This window comes from Mus caroli, unplaced genomic scaffold (genome assembly GCF_978045245.1).
Source record: "Mus caroli unplaced genomic scaffold, Mus_caroli_1 scaffold_21, whole genome shotgun sequence".
NCBI classification, from domain to species: Eukaryota; Metazoa; Chordata; class Mammalia; order Rodentia; family Muridae; genus Mus; species Mus caroli.
The window spans coordinates 13,372,185-13,387,873 of record NW_028227276.1 but is presented as its reverse complement, the minus strand read 5'-3'; positions in this window follow the sequence as shown (position 1 = coordinate 13,387,873).

Sequence of the window (15,689 nt, the reverse complement as noted above, 5' to 3'; positions counted from 1 at the left end):
TCAGACACTCCAGAAGAGGGTGTCAGATTCTGAAGAATATAAATACCTCTTATGGTCTGCATATGATGTACATAAACACAGACTCACATTTACTTCAAAAAATTTAAAGATGTGTGCGGCCACTGAAAGGGCTCAACAATTAACAGCATTGTCTCCTCTTCCAGAGAACCTGGGATCAACTTCTAGCAACTATATGGTGGCCCATCTCCAGTTCCAGGGGATCAGACAGACAGACAGACAGTCAGAGATAAGGATGGCAGGCCTGCCTGTTCTTTCTTTCTTTCTTATCCTTTTAAAAAATGTTTATTTATTTATTTATTTATTTATTTATTTATTTATTTATGTATTAATTAGATATAAGTACACTGTAGCTGTCTTCAGACACTCCAGAAGAGGGTGTAAGATTCTGGAGAATCTAAATCCCTCTTATGGTCTGCATATGATGTACATAAACATAGCCTCACATATACTTCTAAAAATTTAAAGATGGCTGAGGCCACTGAAAGGGCTCAACAATTAACAGCATTGTCTCCTGTTCCAGAGAACCTGGGATCAACTATCAGCAACTATATGGTGGCCCATCTTTAGTTCCCGGGGATCAGACAGACCCAGAGACAGAGATAAGGATGGCAGGCCTTCCAGTTCTTTCTTTCTTTCTTATCCTTTTTAAAAAATGTTTATTTATTTATTTTATTTATTTATTTATTAGATATAAGTACACTGTAGCTGTCTTCAGACACTCCAGAAGAGGGTGTCAGATTCTCGAGAATCTAAATCCCTCTTATGGTCTGCATATGATGTAAATAAACACAGCCACACATACACCTCTAAAAATTTAAAGATCAGAGGGGCCACTGAAAGGGCTCAACAATTAACAGCATTGTCCCCTCTTCCAGAGAACCTGGGAACAACTACCAGCAACTATATTGTGGCCCATCTCCAGTTCCAGGAGATCAGACAGACAGACGTACAGACAGACAGGGATAAGGATCGCAGGCCTGCCTGCTCTTTCTTTTTTTCTTATCCTTTTAAAAAATGTTTATTTATTTATTTATTTATTTATTTATTTATTTATTTATTTATTAGATATAAGTACACTGTAGCTGTCTTCAGACACTCCAGAAGAGGGTGTCAGATTCTGGAGAATCTAAATCCCTCTTATGGTCTGCATATGATGTACATAAACACAGCCTCACAAATACCTCTAAAAATTTAAAGATGGGATGGGCCACTGAAAGGGCTCAAAAATTAACAGCATTATCTCCTCTTCCAGAGAACCTGGGATAAACTACCAGCAACTATATGGTGGCCCATCTCCAGTTCCAGGGGATCTGACAGATAGACAGACAGACAGACAGACAGACAAGGTGGCAGGCCTGCCTGGTCTTTCTTTTTTCTTATCCTTTTTAATAATGTTTATTTATTTATTCATTAATTTATTAGATATAAGTACACTGTAGCTTTCTTCAGACACTCCAGAAGAGGGTGTCAGATTCTGGAGAATATAAATCCCTCTTATGGTCTGCATATGATGTACATAAACACAGACTCACATTTACTTCCAAAAATTTAAAGATGTGTGCGGCCACTGAAAGGGCTCAACAATTAACAGCATTGTCTCCTCTTCCAGAGAACCTGGGATCAACTACCAGCAACTATATGGTGGCCCATCTCCAGTTCCAGGGGATCAGACAGACAGAAAGGCATTCAGAGATAAGGATGGCAGGCCTGCCTGGTCTTTCTTTCTTACTTATCCTTTTGAAAAAATGTTTACTTATTTATTTATTTATTTATTTATTTATTTATTTATTTATTTATTTATTAGATATAAGTACACTGTAGCTTTCTTCAGACACTCCAGAAGAGGGTGTCAGATTCTGGAGAATTTAAATCACTCTTATGGTCTGCATATGATGTATATAAACACAGCCTCACATATACTTCTAAAAATATAAAGATGGGTGGGGCCGCTGAAAGCGCTCAACAATTAACAGCATTTTCTCCTCTTCCAGAGAACCTGGGATCAACTACCAGCAACTATATGGTGGCCCATCTCCAGTTCCAGGGGATCAGACAGAGAGACAGACACAGACAGAGATAAGGATGGCAGGCCTGCCTGTTGAGGCCCGCCCGCGGTCCACAACACGAACGGTTCACTGAGAATGGCAGTTCCCTGCAAAGAGAGGAAACTAGATGGGGCGGAAGAAAAGAATGAAGCCAGGACAACAAGTTCTGATTGAGGCTCAATTTAATATTTCCAGACACTCAGTTTATAAAGGAAGGGGGAGGGAACCCAATTTCCCGCCCAGTAACTCAGGGTCCAGTAGCAGGATGAACACGTGTGTGACTCCAGGCAGCAGAGGCAGGTTCCAGCAGTGGGCGTGGCAGGACGAATGAGCCGGTAGCTCCACCCTTGAGCAGGCAGGTTCCAGGCTGGGGGGAAGGGAGGCCACATTTCCCCCCATTAGATAACAAAACAAAAATAAAAAAAAGGGGGTGGCCTGTGGCAGAAAAATTATCTATGTTCAATAGTTCTGCCTGAGTTCCTAGGGCTAAAGTAAAAACTGTATCTGGCTGAGACTGTCTTAAAAGTACTGACTGAATAGCAGCACTGGGCTGTAGGCTCTGACTTTATAATGCTAATTAGTGCTGAATAGGTAGCTACCTGTTTACATTTTAAGTAGGGCGTTGGAACCCTGGCTGAGTTTAACTAAACAATTTTAGAATAACACTGAGCTGAAAATTATCCACAATTTTGGGTGAAAGGCAGGGGGACAGGGAGAAGGGGTTAAGACTGGCTGGCTCCTAGTACAAGGCCAATTGGCTTTTTTATTTTTTGGGTGGGAGGCAGTGAAGGGCCTGCTCTTACAACAGCAAGGTCTCCAATCTCTCTCCCCCCTATTAATTAAGTTTAAATAGGCAATGCTTAACAGAGGTGATCAAATGATTTTTTTCATATATAGATGAGTGGGCCTTAAACCTTGACTTGGGTGGACATTGACCTGATTCCTCCCGTGGGCGTTATAACAACCCACATCTGTGGCTCTTGGTATCTTTTGGGGACGGGAGGCAGAGCCTTAAGTATTTTTGGTTTTTAGCTGGAGTCAGATACCAACCTCTTTCAAATCAGGTGTGTCGCACAGGGAACTCAGAAACGGTCAAACTGGACCTTCCCTCCGCAGTAATCTCCTGCGCCAAGCGGTACCCATACCGTATTCATATGATTATGAATCAGTAGCGCAATTCTGAGTTATTGCGAGGTCTCTATATGAGACTTGTCAACCTCAGATTTAGCAAGGCCTAGACAAGAACTATGTCAGTATTAACACCATTAATTTTGGTTAAAATAGGAGCTGAAAGTCTTTCCTCTTCATCCCTGTTATTTCCAGTAGCCTGAGGAACTAAGGACACCTTGCAGTAACAGCAAGGGTGAAAAGCCAGAGGCCAGCTAAGGGACTAAGCCTATTTCTATTAAAATAAGAACTAATCTTTGTAAATATATATGAAATTTTTACTTCCCTAGCTCTCCTGTTAAATCTAAATCCTATCTTAGACTGAAAAGCCACATGCTGGGATGTCCTTGGAAGGGAGATTAGCAATACCACCTGTTTGCTCGTAGGGGCGGGGCGGAGAACCGGAGAATGTAGATTGACCTGCTTGAGAGAAGGAAGAATTCTAAACAATGAGAGTGTAGCAATGTAAATTTTCTGTTTGGAGAAGTCAAGGTACTTTATTTAGATGCAAATTGTAAAGCTAAAGTTAATCTCTGGCCTCTTGTAGGGGAATTGGCTCAGAGGAAACAGTGTTTTTTGAGAGCTTCCACTCCCAGCACAAGAGGAATTTTAGTCTTTAGAATGATACTTACGAGAAGAGACAGAATCTGTGTTTACCTGACGAATTAATCTCTCTGGTAGCCACTGTGCTTTATCTTCATCTCGTGAAAAAACACAAACCGAGCCTCTTCCCCAGATTAGAACTGGATCTGGACCCTTCCATTTATTAGTCAGGGCGTCCTTCCATTTTACCAATGCATAAGAATTAGAAGTAACTGGGTGCCAGTGGCGTTCTGCTGCAGACTGACCTTTAATGTCAGTTTGCAAAAAGTTTAGGACAAATAAGGTAAAGGCAAGGTGAGCCTTTGGTGACCTTGGGGGAAACGCTCTGAATTAACTTTGTTAGGTAATTTAGAATATAGGAATCTCTAATAATTGGACTGAATATTAGACCAGTCTAAGATTGAGTTAGAATGGCTGGTCACACTGAAGAAGAGTGAAAAATCATTATGACTCTATTAAATGACTAATTTTACTAAGTCTGAATATACAGTCTCTGATGTACTATTGTTATAAAGTTAAAAGGCTAGAAGCTAGTCTAAACTGGAAAAATGACAAGCAAGGATGGATCTAAAACATGAATTTAATCTTTTAGTCCTTTTAATCAGGACACTGAGTTAACTTACCTGTCAGCTCAGCACACGAATTACCAATATGCTTTTGTAGAGTTCTGTGGAGAGAACCTGTTTTTTCCTTTTCTTAATAAGGTAGCTGTTTTAGGATCAATCTATAAGCCAATAAGTAGACCCTTTTAAGATACTAAAAAGCATTTATTAAATTTGACATTTTAATCTCAAATTTTGAAAATAAAGGTATGTTTTAAATAGTGTGCATGGAAATGCACTAAATAGTATATATGGGGATACAATTTCTCTCTTTTGTCTTTTAAGAGGTTAAAGTTTAAAATTTTACAATATCTAACCTTTTGAATTAATAACTTTTTGGACAAAACATTTTAAATATTTGGCTGTAAAGGGGCAGTGACTAATTGCACTTTCAATTATTTTTCTTAAGGAACGGTTGTAACTAGAAGGCTAGAAAAGTTATTAAGAGTCACACGTGCATAATTTATTTATTTATTAACTAAAAATATGTATAAGCAATTGTAAATTTGAGAATTAATAGTATCTGAGGGATGAACAATTTTAAGTAATTATGAGCTCAGAGATGCAGCATTGACTATCAATATATAAATTAAGGTTTGATTGTTCAGCATTTTAAAACACTATCTACAGCACACAACCAGATTATTTGTGCTGGAATAGGGGCAACTGTGTGTCTTAAGACTCCGCTCCACAGCAGCTAGTTGGGCCCACGTGGCCAACGATCGGCTGGGAGGATGAGAAAAATGACTTTACAATAATGTGTTTTTTTTGGCCAAAGAATTGTCTTGGGCACAACTAATTTTTAATTACCAATTAACAACAATTATAAAAGCTTTCTTTATTTTTTGTAAAACCTTTTGTAGTAAACTAAAACACTAAATAATAAAAGGATACTGTCTCTGAATCTTTTGGGTGAGAGCAAGGATTTAAGGTAAACTTCCCTTGAGAAGCATTAGTTAATAAAATACTTTTCACTTAGGAAACAATATATACTGAAAGATTAAAACTTTTGGCTTCTTGTAAAGAAGCAGAAACAATAAACATTTTTCTTACATAATGTAAAGCTATATTAGCCATACGTAGAGGCAAAATTTTCTAGTGATTACCAGTTTACTAGAAGCAAAAATCTTTGAATTTAAGCATTATTTTAAACATCTGAATAGATCTGTAACACTGTTAAAAAGAAATTTTCTTGAACACAGGGAAAAACTTTTTTAGGCATTGTTTGCAAAACAAAAGAAAAGGCCACAAGCCGCTCTGGGACTGCCCAGAGCCCTGTATTGACTCAAAGGTAAAATACTTTTTAATCTGAGCATCAATCTTAAATTTGCAATCAAACTGCAAGCTGCAGTCAATGGAACAATGGCAGTTTTAACCATAATTTTTAAGTTTTTGTGCAAGGTTAGGATAATACCTATAACTTTGGGAAAGCAAAACCTATGTTTAAAACAATTTATCACTGTTAAAATCAATATTAGAAGCATTACTATCATATTACGAAGTTTGGATATCAATTAATACCTATGAATACCTATTAAAGCAAGCTTTAACGCTTTAATAAAGAGGCATTGCTTTATATCTTATCTTAAATTTTACTATTTAGGATAGGAACCACATTAATCATTATCTAAACTAGAAATATCTTAAGAGACTCAGCCTCTGAAGCTTAATCTCAAACTTTAACTCGCTTCAGGGCCTCACCAACTTTCTCCCAGGTTCCACAATCTATCGTTTCTTCTTCTTTGAACCATGGACAACAGCTATCTATCTTATCTAAAAGATTTCTGACTTTGAACCCTTCCTTCTTCCACCTAAGCAGCTTTCTAAAAAGCTGCGGCACACCGCCTGTCTCCATATCTAGTTCTGATTTACGAACTGCTGACCCAAAGCAGAACCAGTGTTGGGTCAGCACTGTTTCAAACTTGATTCGTATCCTACCGCATCCTCAGCAACACTTTACAAAACTGAAATTTTTTAGGCTAGCGCTAGCATGTGTACCTGTCCGTTGCTCCGATGCTCCTCCGATACGAAGATTCTTTCCTTTCTTGTGGAGCTCCACACAGCAGTCGTTTCTCTTAACATCCCTCTGCCATTCTTCAGGTCCCAGTTCTGGCGCCAACTGTTGCGGCCCGCCCGCGGTCCACAACACGAACGGTTCACTGAGAATGGCAGTTCCCTGCAAAGAGAGGAAACTAGACGGGGCGGAAGAAAAGAATGAAGCCAGGACAACAAGTTCTGATCGAGGCTCAATTTAATATTTCCAGACACTCAGTTTATAAAGGAAGGGGGAGGGAACCCAATTTCCCGCCAAGTAACTCAGGGTCCAGTAGCAGGACGAACCCGTGTGTGACTCCAGGCAGCAGAGGCAGGTTCCAGCAGTGGGCGTGGCAGGACGAATGAGTCGGTAGCTCCACCCTTGAGCAGGCAGGTTCCAGGCTGGGGGGAAGGGAGGCCACACCTGCCTGTTCTTTCTTTCTTTCTTATCCTTTTAAAACATGTTTATTGATTTATGTATTTCTTTATTTCTTTATTTCTTTCTTTCTTTATTTATTTATTTATTAGATATAAGTACACTGTAGCTGTCTTCAGACACGCCAGAAGAGGGTGTCAGATTCTGGAGAATCTAAATCCCTCTTATGGTCTGCATATGATGAACATGAACACAGCCTCACATATACTTCTAAAAATTTAAAGGTGGCTGAGGCCACTGAAAGGGCTCAACAATTAACAGCATTGTCTCCTCTTCCAGGGAACCTGGGATCAACTATCAGCAACTATATGGTGGCCCATCTCCAGTTCCCGGGTATCAGACAGACAGACAGACAGACAGGGATAAGGATCGCAGGCCTGCCTGGTCTTTCTTTTTTTCTTATCCTTTTAAAAAATGTTTATTTATTTATTAATTTATTTATTTATGTATTTATTAGATATAAGTACACTGTAGCTGTCTTCAGACACTCCAGTAGAGGGTGTCAGATTCTGAAGAATCTAAAACCATCTTATGGTCTGCATATGATGTACATAAACACAGCCTCAGATATACTTCCAAAAATTTAATGAAGGGTGGGGCCACTGAAAGGGCTCAACAATTAACAGCATTATGTCCTCTTCCAGAGAACCTGGGATCAACTACCAGTAACTATATGGTGGCTCATCTCCAGTTCCCAGGGATCAGACAGACAGACAGACAGACAGACAAACAGAGATATGGATGGCAGGCCTGCCTGGTCTTTCTTTTTTTCTTATCCTTTTTAAAAATGTTTATTTATTTATTTATTTATTTATTTATTTATTTATTTATTAGATATAAGTACACTGTAGCTGTCTGCAGACACTCCAGAAGAGGGTGTCAGATACTGGAGAATCTAAATCCCTCTTATGGTCTGCATATGATGTACATAAACACAGCCTCACATACAATTCTAAAAATTTAAAGATGGGTGGGACCATTAAAAGGGCTCAACAATTAACATCATTGTCTCCTCTTCCAGAGAACCTGGGATCAACTTCCAGCAACTATATGGTGGCCCATCTGTATTTCCAGGGTATCAGACAGACATACAGACAGACAGAGATAAGGATGGCTGGCCTGCCAGGTCTTTCTTTCTTACTTATCCTGTTTAAAAAATGTTTGTTTATTTATTTATTTATTTATTTATTTATTTATTTATTTATTTATTTATGTATTTATTAGACATAAGTACACTGTAGCTGTCTTCAGACAGTCCAGAAAAGGGTGTCAGATTCTGGAGAATCTAAATCCCTCTTATGGTCTGCATATGATGTACATAAACACAGCCTCACATATACTTCTAAACATTTAAATATGGGTGGGGCCACTGAAAGGGCTCAACAATTAACAGCATTGTCTCCTCTTCCAGAGAACCTGGGAAAAACTAACAGCAAATATATGGTGTCCCATATCCAGGTCCAGAGGTTCAGACAGACAGACAGACAGACAGAGATAAGGATTGCAGGCCTGCCTGATTTTTCTTTCTTTCTTACTTATCCTTCATAAAAAAATGTTTATTTATTTTTTAATTTATTTATTTATGTATTTATTAGATATAAGTAGACTGTAGCTGTCTTCAGACACTCCAGTAGACGGTGTCAGATTCTGAAAAATCTAAAACCATCTTCTGGTCTGCATATGATGTACATAAACACAGCCTCAGATATACTTCTAAAAATTTAATGAAGGGTGGGGCCACTAAAAGGGCTCAACAATTAACAGCATTATCTCCTCTTCCACAGAACCTGGGATCAACTACCAGCAACTATATGGTGGCTCATCTCCAGTTCCCAGGGATCAGACAGACAGACAGACACACAGACAGAGATATGGATGGCAGGCCTGCCTGGTCTTTCTTTCTTTCTTTCTTATCCTTTTAAAAAAATGTTTATTTATTTATTTATTTATTTATTTATTTATTTATTTATTAGATATAAGTACACTGTAGCTGTTTTTAGATACTCCAGAAGATGGTGTCAGTTTCTGTAGAATCTAAATCCCTCTTATAATCTGCATATGATGTACATAAACACAGCCTAACATACAGTTCTAAATATTTAAAGATGGGTGGGGCCATTGAAAGGGCACAACAATGAACAGCATTGTCTCCTCTTCCAGAGAACCTCGGCTCAACTACCAGCAACTATATGGTGGCCCATCTCCAGTTCCAGGGGATCAGACAGACAGACAGACAGACAGACAGACAGAGATAAGGATGGCAGGCCTGCCTGGTCTTTCTTTCTTTCTTATCCTTTTGAAAAAATGTTTACTTATTTATTTATTTATTTATTTATTTATTTATTAGATATAAGTACACTGTAGCTGTCTTCAGACACTGCAGAAGAGGGTGTCAGATTCTGGAGAATCTAAATCCCTCTTATGGCCTGCATATGATGTACATAAACACAGACTCACGTATACTTCTAAAAATTTAAAGATGTGTGGGGCCACTGAGAGGGCTCAACAATTAACAGAATTGTCTCATCTTCCAGAGAACCTGGGATCAACTACCAGCAACTATATGGTGGCCCATCTCCAGTTCCAGTGGATCAGAAAGACAGACAGACAGACAGACAGAGATAAGGATGGCAGGCCTGCCTGGTCTTTCTTTATTTCTTATTCTTTATAAAAAATGTTTATTTATTTATTTATTTATTTATTTATTTATTTATTTATTTATGTATTTATTAGATATAAGTACACTGTGTCTGTCTTCAGACACTCCAGAAGAGGGTGTCAGATTCTGGAGAATCTAAATCCCTCTTATGGTCTGCATATGATATACATAAACACAGCCTCACATATACTTAAAAAATTTAAAGATGCATGGGGTCACTGTAAGGGCTCAACAATTAACAGCATTATCTCCTCTTGCAGACAACCTGGGATCAACTACCAGCAACTATATGGTGGCTCATCTCCAGTTCTAGGGGATCAGACAGAAAGACAGACAGACAGAGAGATAAGGATGGCAGGCCTGCCTGGTTTTTTTTCTTTCTTATCCTTTTTAAAAATGTTTATTCATTTATTTATGTATTTATTAAATATAAGTACACTGTAGCGGTCTTCAGACACTCCAGAAGAGGGTGTCAGATTCTGGAGAATCTAAATCCCTCTTATGGTCTGCATATGATGTACATAAACACAGCCTCACATATACTTCTAAAAATTTAAAGATGGGTCGGGCTACTGAAAGGGCTCAACATATAACAGCATTGTCTCCTCTTCCAGAGAACCTGGGATCAACTACCAGCAACTATATGGTGGCCCATCTCCAGTTCCAGAAGATCAGACAGACAGACAGACAGACAGATATTAGGATGGCAGGCCTGCCTGGTCTTTCTTTCTTTCTTATCCTTTTTAAATAATGTTTATTTATATATTTATTTATTTATTTATTTATTTATTTATTAGATATAAGTACACTGTAGCTATCTTTAGACACTCCAGAAGAGGGTGTCAGATTCTGGAGAATCTAAATCCCTCTAACGATCTGCATATGATATATATAAACACAGCCTCACATTTTCTACTAAAAATTTAAAGATGGGTGTGGCTTGGAATAAGATGAGTAACCCTGAAAAAGTCAAAAAATGAAAAATCACACTGTAGGACTTGGAATATGGTGAGAAACCCTGAAAAAGTCGAAAAATGAGAAAATCATGCAGTAGTACCTGGAATATGGTGAGAAACACTGAAAAAGTCTTAAAATGAGAATATCACACTCTAGGACTTGGAATATGGTGAGAAACTTTGAAAATGTCGAAAAATGAGAAAATCATGCAATAGGACCCAGAATATGGTGAGAAACCCTGAAAAAAAGTCAAAAATAAGAAAATCACGCAGTAGGACCTGGAAGCTGGTGAGAAACCCTGAAAAAGTCGAAAAATGAGAAAATCAATCTGTAGGATCTGGAATATGTTGAGAAACCCTGAAAAATTCGAAAAAAGCAAAAATCACACTCTAGGACTTGGAATATGTTGAGAAACCCTGAAAAAGTCAAAAAATGAGAAAATCACACTGTAGGACTTGGAATATGGTCAGAAACACTGAAAAAGTCGAAAAATGAGAAAATCACGCAGTAGGACCTGGGATTTGGTGAGAAACACTGAAAAAGTCTTAAAATAGAAAATCACACTGTAGTACTTGGAATATGGTGAAAAATACTGAAAAAGTCTTAAAATGAGAAAATCACACCTTAGGACCTGGAATATGGTGAGAAACCCTGAAAAAGTCAAAAAATGAGAAAAATCACACTGTAGTACATGGAATATGGTGAGAAACTCTGAAAAAGTCGCAAATTATAAAATGACAGTGTAGGACCTGGAATATGTTGAGAAAACCTGAAATATTCAAAAATGAGAAAATGACAATGTAGAACCTGGAATACCGTAAGAAACCCTGAAAAAGTTAAAAAATGAGAAAATCACACTCTAGGACTGGAATATGGTGAGAAACCCTGAAACATCGAAAAATGAGAAAATCATGTAGTAGGACCCAGAATATGGTGAGAAATCCTGAAAAAAGTCGAAAAATGAGAAAATCACGCAGTAGGACCTGGAAGCTGGTGAGAAACTCTGAAAAAGTCGAAAAATGAGAAAATCAAACTGTAGGACCTGGAATATGTTGAGAAACCCTGAAAAATTCGAAAAAGGCAAAAATCACACTCTAGGACTTGGAATATGATGAGAAACCGTGAAAAAGTCAAAAAATGAGAAAATCACACTGTAGTACCTGGAATATTTTGAGAAACACTACAAAAGTTTAAAATGAGAAAATCACCCAGTAGGACCTGGAAAGTGGTGAGAAACCTTGAAAGAGTTGAAAAATAAGAAAATCAAACTTGTAGTACATGCAATATGGTGACAAACCCTGAAAAAGTCGAAAAATGAGAATATCACACTCTAGGACTTGGAATATGATGAGAAACCCTGAAAAAGTCAAAAAATGAGAAAATCACACTTTAGGACTTGGAATATGGTGAGAAACCCTGAAAAAGTCGAAAAATGAGAAAATAATGCACTAGGACCCAGAATATGATGAGAAACACAGAAAAAGTCTTAAAATGAAAAAATCACACTGTAGGACCTGGAATATGGTAAGAAACTCTGAAAATGTCGAAAAATGAGAAAATGACACTGTAGGAGCTGGAATATGGTGAGAAGTCATGAAAGTCAAAAAAAAAAAAAAAAAAGAAATACACACTTGTAGGACTTGCAATATGGTGAGAGACCCTGAAAAAGTCTTAAAATGAGAAAATCACACTGTAGGACTTGGGATATGGTGAGAAACCCTGAAAAAGTCGAAAAATTAGAAAATCAAACTGTAGGAACTGGAATATGCTGAGAATCCCTGAAAAATTCGGAAAATGCGAAAATCACACTCTAGGACTTGGAATATGATGAGAAACCCTGAAAAATTCAAAAAATGAGAAAATCACACTGTAGTACCTGGTATATGGTGAGAAACACTAAAAGAGTATTAAAATGAGAAAATCACACAGTAGGACCTGGAATATGGTGAGAAACCCTGAAAAAGTCCAAAAATAAGAAAATAAAACTTGTAGTACATGCAATATGGTGAGAAACACTGAAAAAGTCGAAAAATGAGAATATCACACTCTAGGACTTGGAATATGGTGAGAAACTCTGAAAAAGTCAAAAAATGAGAAAATCACCCTGTAGGACTTGGAATATGGTGAGAAACCCTGAAAAAGTCAACAAATGAGAAAAATCACACTGTAGTACATGGAATATGGTGAGAAACTCTGAAAAAGTCGCAAATAAGAAAATGACAGTGTAGGACCTGGAATATGTTGAGAAAACCTGAAATATTAAAAAATGATAAAATGACAATGTAGAACCTGGAATAAGGTAAGAAACCCCGAAAAATTTAAAAAAAGAGAAAATCACACTGTAGGACCTGGAATATGGTGAGAAACACTGAAAAAGTCAAAAAATAAGAATATCACACTCTAGGACTTGGAATATGGTGAGAAACCTGAAAAAGTCAAAACATGAGAAATTCATGCAGTAGGACCCAGAATATGGTGAGAAACCCTGAAAGAAGTCGGAAAATGAGAAAATCACGCAGTAGGACCTGGAAGCTAGTGAGAAACCCTGAAAAAGAGGAAAAATGAGAATAACAAACTGTAGGACCTGGAATATGTTGAGAAACCCTGAAAAATTCGAAAAAAAGCAAAAATCACACTCTAGGACTTGGAATGTGATGAGAAACCCTGAAAAAGTAAAAAAATGAGAAAATCACACTGTAGTACCTGGAATATGGTGAGAAACCCTGAAAAAGTCTTAAAATGAGAAAATCACACTGTAGGACTTGGAATAAGATGAGAAACCCTAAAAAAGTCGAAAAATGAGAAAAATACACTGAAGGAGTTGGAATATGTTGAGAAACCCTGAAAAAGTCTTAAAATGAGAAAATCACACTGTAGGACCTGGAATATGGTGAGAAACTCTGAAAATTCTAAAAAGAGAAAATCACACTCTAGGACTTGGAATATGATGAGAAACCCTGAAAAAGTCAAAAAATGAGAAAATCACACTGCAGTACCTGGAATATGGTGAGAAACCCTGAAAAAGTCTAAAAATGAGAAAATCAAACAGTAAGACCTGGAATATGGTGAGAAACCCTGAAAGATCAAAAATAAGAAAATCAAACTTGTAGTACCTGCAATATGGTGAGAAACCCTTCAAAAGGCAAAAAATGAGAAAATCACAATATAGGACTTGGAATAAGATGAGAAACCGTGAAAAAGACCAAAAAATGACAAAAACACACTGTAGGAGCTGGAATATGGTGAGAAACCCTGAAAAAGTCCAAAAATGTGAAAATCACACTGTAGGACTTGGAATAAAATGAGAAACCGTGAAAAAGACAAAAAATGAAAAAAGTACACGGTAGGAGATGGAATATGGAGAGAAACCGTTAAAAATTAGAAAAATAAGATATACACACTTGTAGGACAGGCAATATGGTGAGAGACCCTGAAATAGTCTTAAAATGAGAAAAATCACACTGTAGTACCTGGAATATGGTGAGAAACCCTGAAAAAGTCCAAAAATAAGAAATTCACACGTGTAGGACCTGCAATATGGTGAGAAACCCTGAAAAAGTCGAAAAATGAGAAAATCACACTGTAGGACTTGGAATAAGATGAGACACCCTGAAAAAGTCAAAAAATGAGAAAATTTCACTGTAGGACTTGGAATAAGATGAGAAACCCTGAAAAAGTTGAAAAATGAAAAAATCACAATGTAGAAGATGGAATATGGTGAGCAATCCTGAAAAAGTCAAAAAATGAGAAAATCACACTGTGGAACCTGGAATATGGTGAGAAACTCTGAAAAAGGCGAAAAATTGGAAAAATCACACTCTAGGACTTGGAATATGATGAGAAACCCTGAAAAAGTCAAAAATGAGAAAATCAGTCTGTAGTAGCTGGAATATGGTGAGAAACATTGAAAAAGTCTCAAAATGAGAAAATCACACAGTTAAACCTGCAATATTGTGAGAAACACTGAAACAGTCGAAAAATAAGAAAATCAAACTTGTAGTACCTGCAATATGGTGAGAAACCCTGAAAAATTCCAAAAGTGAGAAAATCACACTGTAGGATTTAGAATATGATGAGAAACCGTGAAAAAGTCAAAAAATGAGAAAAATACACTGTAGAAGCTGGAATATGGTGAGTAAACCCTGAAAAAGTCGAAAAATAAGGAAATCACACTTGTAGAACCTCCAATATGGTGAGAAACCCTGAAAAAGTCAAAAAATGAGAAAATCACACTGTAGGACCTGGAATATGTTGAGAAACCCTGAAAAAGTCTTAAAATGAGAAAATCACACTGTAGGACTTGGAATAAGATGAGAAACCCTAAAAAAGTCGAAAAATGAGAAAAATACACTGAAGGAGTTGGAATATGTTGAGAAACCCTGAAAAATCTTAAAATGAGAAAATCACACTGTAGGACCTGGAATATGGTGAGAAACTCTGAAAAAGTCGAAAAAAGAGAAAATCACACTCTAGAACTTGGAATATGATGAGAAACCCTGAAAAAGTCAAAAAATGAGAAAATCACACTGTAGTACCTGGAATATGGTGAGAAACCCTGAAAAAGTCTAAAAATGAGAAAATCAAACAGTAAGACCTGGAATATGGTGAGAAACCCTGAAAGATCAAAAATAAGAAAATCAAACTTGTAGTACCTGCAATATGGTGAGAAACACTGGAAAAGGCAAAAAATGAGAAAATCACAATATAGGACTTGGAATAAGATGAGAAACCGTGAAAAAGACAAAAAAAGACAAAAACACACTGTAGGAGCTGGAATATGGTGAGAAACCCTGAAAAAGTGCAAAAATAAGAAATTCACACATGTAGGACCTGCAATATGGTGAGAAACCCTGAAAAAGTCGAAAAATGAGAAAATCATGCACTAGGACCCAGAATATGATGAGAAACACAGAAAAAGTCTTAAAATGAGAAAATCACACTGTAAGACCTGGAATATGGTAAGAAACCCTGAAAATGTCGAAAAATGAGAAAATGACACTGTAGGAGCTGGAATATGGTGAGAAGTCCTGAAAAAGTCAAAAAAAAAAAAAAAAAGAAATACACACTTGTAGGACTTGCAATATGGTGAGAGACCCTGAAAAAGTCTTAAAATGAGAAAATCACACTGTAGGACTTGGGATATGGTGAGAAACCCTGAAAAAGTC